The sequence below is a fragment of the Prionailurus viverrinus genome, chromosome F1 (assembly GCF_022837055.1).
Source record: "Prionailurus viverrinus isolate Anna chromosome F1, UM_Priviv_1.0, whole genome shotgun sequence".
Lineage (NCBI taxonomy): Eukaryota > Metazoa > Chordata > Mammalia > Carnivora > Felidae > Prionailurus > Prionailurus viverrinus.
Window position 1 is genome coordinate 16,660,483 of NC_062577.1, and position 6,038 is coordinate 16,666,520.

Consider the following 6,038-nt stretch of genomic DNA (forward strand, 5'->3'; position numbering starts at 1 on the left):
CCCAATTTTCAATACATGGAAGTTGTTCCTGAGCATCTGAGTCATATTAGGATATTCTTGTTAAAATTACCATAGTCTGTGGAGAAAATTAACTTTCTGAAGTATCCCACAGGTGCCAAAGTTATAAGCTTTTTTTAAATTAACATTCAGGTTTCTGAAATATATTGCTGGGTCTTCCTAGGACTGTGGCTTTAAATAAAATAGGCATCACATGTATTAAATGTATACAAATTTGAACTGTACACAGTTTTTTTTTTTTTTTTTCAACGTTTATTTTATTTTTGGGACAGAGAGAGACAGAGCATGAACGGGGGAGGGGCAGAGAGAGAGGGAGACACAGAATGGGAAACAGGCTCCAGGCTCTGAGCCATCAGCCCAGAGCCCGACGCGGGGCTCGAACTCACGGACCGCGAGATCGTGACCTGGCTGAAGTCGGACGCTTAACCGACTGCGCCACCCAGGCGCCCCTAACTGTACACAGTTTTTAATACAACTATGGTACAATAATTTTATCTTAATGTATCCAACATTATATCAATCTCTCTACATATGCATCTTTCTCTCTGGTTATTTAAAATGAAATGGCTCATAGGTGTTTTATTAATGTGTCTCTGAGAAAAGAAAGGCAGTTCTTTTCTGCCACATTACTTTCAAATTTTCATCATGAAATCGCATCTACGAAAAGTAGCCATGGAGGTGGGGAGGGGTGAGTGTTACGAGAAACCAAAGTGAAGAGGAAAAAATAAAGTCAGAACTCTAAAGATCATTTCGAGGGGCAGATACAAGGCCAGGCTAAATTTTTTGAATAATCAAGCATAATCTTAACCTCTTATGTGTTGTTCTGGATACAAAGATGTGGCTTGGAATTATCTCCCTTCCCTGAAACCACACCAGAGCATCAAGAATATATGTCAGCTTCCTCTAACTGCTGCGGAGTTGGCAAAGAGGCAGGAGTCATGTGGAGTGACAGGGAGAGTCAGCCTGGCAGGTCCTAATTGCCCTATTTGCTCTTTAATGGTTCTCTCTGCTGACTTCCGTTTTGTAGAACTTCTATTAATGATCAACAGGCTATATGTACAAGGTACTTACTGTGCATTTAAAACTTTTTAGACTACTTATAGCCACTTGCACACTTGGGAAGAATTCCATTTGCAGAGACCAAGCTATTACATTAGTTGAGCGAATATACATTTTAAGGAATGCATGTTAATGAGACCAAGTGAAATCTGGTCATTTGAACAACTGACCAGGCATGCAAATGCTCGGGCTCTGTGTACAAAAGGAAGTTCAGGATTGGGTTGTTGATTTGCATAATCGAAATAATTACCTCTGTCCTTTTCTTCACTCTGACCATAAAACTCGCCAGACCATGGAGGAGTGTCTGCATGTCAATCAGAATGATGACACATTGGAAGCCTTCTTCTGCCCCAGATTTCAGGTAATCTGGTTACCTGCTCTGTAGTGGGAAGAAAGTGCCTGGTATGTTAGACCAATTGAAAATGTTCTCCTGTGTTCAGATCAGGGAAAGAGAGAGAGTCAGAGTCATCACTTTCCACAGTCCTGAATTCTGGAATATGCTGGCTTAGTTCAGAGAAAGGGTATAAAAGGGAGATAAAAAGAGTGGACGGGGTGGGAATTAGGAGAACAGGCTTTCAATCTAGGCCTTGTGGCTCCTTAGCTGCATAACACTGATCAATCATGTCCCCTCTCCAGCCCTCAAAAGACCCCAGGTAGAATGAGCAGGGGAGCCAGGGTGAGGCCTAGGGAAGAAATCTGGGTCGGATGGTAAAACGACTTCTGGAAGCTCAAAGGTGACCAAGCTCGGGGCGCCTGGGTGGCACAGTCGGTTAAGCGTCCGACTTCAGCCAGGTCACGATCTCGCGGTCTGTGAGTTCGAGCCCCGAGTCGGGCTCTGGGCTGATGGCTCAGAGCCTGGAGCCTGTTTCCGACTCTGTGTCTCCCTCTCTCTCTGCCCCTCCCCCGTTCATGCTCTGTCTCTCTCTGTCCCAAAAATAAATAAACGTTGAAAAAAAAAAATTAAAAAAAAAAAAAAAAAAAGGTGACCAAGCTCATCAGAGCAGGTTTGGGAAACCATGCTCAAGTTGGATGGAACACATGAAAAGACCATCTTTATATGACAAAATAAATGGCCGTTTTACATGGTTAAATTCAGCTATAAGGTGTCTGTTTTGCTGAAGTGTCCTCACTAGGTATCCTCCTCAGTAAAAGGGTCTGGTGGGAGTGGCTGTTTGGAGAGGTCTTACAGGTACTGATGCCAATCCCTTTCAAAACATTCTATTACCTCCTCAAATGTTGGCTTTAAAGAGCAAGTTTACAGGTAAAAACAGGTATATCATTTGATACTTAAGAACTGCTTCAAAATATTTAATCTGATTGAGTCCTCACAGTCCTATCAGCAAATAAACCTTATCATATCTTGGCTCCCACCCTGTGGCACCACCCTATTTATTCCCCATGCATGGTCCATTCTTCTTCTAACTTCCTAATTGGCTTTTCTGTGTTGACTACTTGTTCAAGGGTATTTCTCAAGGTTCAAGCCTCATTTTTTTCCTCTTTTCTACTCCAGAGACATCATTCTTTTTTTTTTTTAATTTTAAAGAAATAGCGCACATGAGTGTGAGTGGGGGAGGGGCAGAAGGTGAGAGAGAGAGATGGGGGGGAGAGAGAAAGAGAGAGAGAGAGAGAGAGAGAGAATGCACCTCAAGCAGGCTCCATGCTCAGCACTGAGCCTGACATGGGGCTTGATTCCATGAGCTGGGATTGAAAGAGCGGACCTAGACCGGCCGACTCCATTATGCTCTGTGTCCTCCATCTTGAGTGACTATGTCCCCGACATGGCCCCCTTTCTGGAAAAACCGCAGAAAGAAATTCCCGATCAAACCTCAGACCATGCCTCCTCCCTTTGAGTAACTTCCCACTCACCCTTCAAACTTCCCGTTCAAACCACGCCCGGCAACCTGCGCAAAGGGACTCTGATCCTTCCCCAGCCAATCGCCTAAGGCCACGACCATCACCCACCCCCCCCAACTGCCCCTAGACCCCTATAAAAGCTTTGTGCTTTTGAAACACGCTCTCTCTCTCCAGCATCTCACCGCTGCCTTGGAGCAGGTAGGGGATTGAGCTCAAGCTAGCTCGAATAAAGGCTCTTTGCTTTTGCATCGGACTTGGCTCCCTGGTGACTTTTGGGGATCACGAATCCTGGGCATAACAGGATCATGACTTGAGCCAAAATCAAGAGTGGGGCGCTCAACCGACTGAGTCACCCAGGTGCCCCATCATTCATTTTCACATGACCTTCACATTTTTATCTCCTACCTGGACCTTTTCCCTAAAATCTATTTCTACCATTCAAACTGCCCACCAGACACTTAGTACTTAATTTTCCAGCACTGTCTCCAACTCAACAACTTTCTAGCTAATTCATCATTATCTTATCCCTCTTCCCTTCATCCCTTGTGGCTCCTCCTTCTGACTTTCCACTTCTGTTAATGACATCATCATTCTCCCACTTACCTAAATGCAATGTTTCCATCATCTTGACCTCTTTCTCTCTTGTCCTCCACATTTCATCAGTTATCAAGGCCTTCTGATTATTGTTTCATAATTTCCCTTCACCATCGGTGTCACGGAATGGAGGCAGGAACTGGATAATTCACCCATTATTACCTGAAGACACTGTTACCTCACTAGCTTAAGGAACGCTCAGGTAATTTCCTCCACGTTCCATGCCATTTGTGCCTTAGACTTCCCCCTTTGAGTGCTAAGAATTCAAGATCATCAGATGAAAACCAAGCAAACAAAGCTTCCCTGAGGGTGCGTGGCTTATGATTGCTGGGTTGGGGAACTGAGGTAGAAAGGGGCTTTTGTACAGATTACTTAGGGGATCCAAACTTTAAATCTGCAATACTAAATAAATGGAAAACCAAGGAATTTCAAGGAAGAGTAGAAAACTCTACAGAAGAAGATAGATTTGGCCCTGAGATCCCAATTTGCTGCAATTTCAAATATTATTTTAGCCCTCAGGACAAAGAAAGTGATACATTGCAAGTGTCAAAGAAAAAAAAAAACAAAACTACACCATTTTCTTTTCTATTTCTTCTTTCTGAGCAGAGGTATAGGTACAATTTACTGCTTCAGACTGGGCTGATGGGGAAAATAAAGTAAAATTTTACATAAGTAATCTCAGTTAATTAGATGACTGGGGACATAGTACAAATATGACCATGGACACAATGGAGAAAAAGTGGGCACCATGTAGATGCTTAACACCTTTAGGTTTCAGTAATTTGTTGTAAAATTATTACAATAATCAAGTATGCCTACAGTGCATGTAAAGATTATAAGGAGAGACTAAATCAGTAGACAAAAGGACTAAGCATATTGACGTGTACATTAGAGAAAGCAATGATGTGTAAGTTATCATAACCAGGTATGCCCAAGCAATGATTACTGCCTTCATACCCTGGCATGTTATTTACAAAGAGACAATAAAGCAGAGGTTCAAAGAAGAAAAATTCATTCTGGACAGATTTGGATTTGAGTGTTTTCTTCTGCAAATTACCATGTTACTTAATTTTTAGACTTTAATTTCTTTATTTCTATAAAATGGGAATTAATTATGATGTCTACTTCACAGGCTGTGAGGATTTAATGAAATGATGCATGGAAAGCACTTAGCTTTAGTAAACTTTAGTAAGAAAGAGAACAATTACTCAGTTTTTATTACCATTAGCATTCTGTTTTCATGTAAATATGCATCAAGAAATCAAGTCAAGCTGTGGACAGTGCTGTTGCTTTAGGCAAATCCTTGTACTTCTTAATCTAGAATCATGGATACATAGGTGGAATATTGGTAGATGCTGGTGAATGTTGCTTGGTGAATTGGTAATAGTCTTAGGAGATGAGTTTCGAGCTCTTTTGTCCTTAAGCACAATAATTTAGTGTGCTTGAACATCCTACAACACATTTTAGCAAATTATCATCCATTTTGGCATATTACCCTGCCGAGTGCTTTAATGAAAGCATGATGTTTGTCAGTTCTAAACCTTAGTGTGAGTCTCCTTTGAGCCAGAGAGCCATGGTTGGTATCTAGGCAGAGGCAGATCTCCCTAACATCTTCTATACGAATGGCACAGTGGTTCCCAAGGAGAAGAGGGGAAGATGAATATCTCAACACAACCTACTTGAATTGTTACAGAAGCAGTTCAAAGGGCACCCTAAAGGGAAACAGGTATTCCAGGAGGGAGGGAGGGAAGGAGGGAGGGAGGGAGGGAGAGAGAGAGAGAGAGAGAGAAAGAAGGAAGAAGAAGAAGAAGAAGAAGAAGAAGAAGAAGAAGAAAGAGAAGGAGAGAGAGAGAGAGAGAAGGAAAGGGGGAGAGGAGGGCATTCTATGTTTCCTTCTAGTGAGATGGAAGGAATGGAAGATTCTCTTTTCAGGGACAGCATTATGACATCAAAATATTAATCATCCGACACTGTACACAAGGTGTTGGAGGGGAGAGCATGAAACCTCAGTCTTTCACAAGGAATAGGTTTAAAAAAGTTTTAAGGATTTTTTTGCAAATTATAAATACACTTATTATTATTTATTGCAGAGATCAGCCTTCATTAAAGTTAAATGCACAGTTAATGGGCTACTTTGTGCTTTATCTTTTGCACCCTCATTAAAGTTGAGGGTAGGCACATGCATTCCCTTAAGTATGCTAGAAGGCAAAATGATTTCAGTTTTTTTGTATTGTTGCTTCTGTTGTTTCATTAGTAGCCAATTAATTGTTCCTAATGAATTATCAAAGGCACTAACAATATCTGGGTTCTTCTTTTCCACTAACTAGCTCAACTGTAGAAAACAGTATTTTCTGGGAATTTTTTTTTTTAACCCATTTCTTCTGAACTCTATTGAACTCAAAGGGATTCCTCCCACACTCCAAGAACAGCTAGAAGAAGGAGGGAGGAGAAGGTCAGAAGAGCACAAGGTGGTAACAGCTCTCCTGAGCCTCCACCCAATGCCAGAGAAGGAG

General features: G+C 41.8%; 1 long non-coding RNA gene across 1 annotated transcript; it reads left to right on the plus strand.

Moving 5' to 3' along the window:
* The first annotated feature begins 3,741 nt into the window (after positions 1-3,741).
* LOC125155571 (uncharacterized) lies at positions 3,742-6,038 on the plus strand. Its single transcript, XR_007148273.1, has 3 exons — positions 3,742-3,834; positions 5,157-5,251; positions 5,929-6,038. It is a non-coding gene; the product is annotated as an uncharacterized LOC125155571 (long non-coding RNA).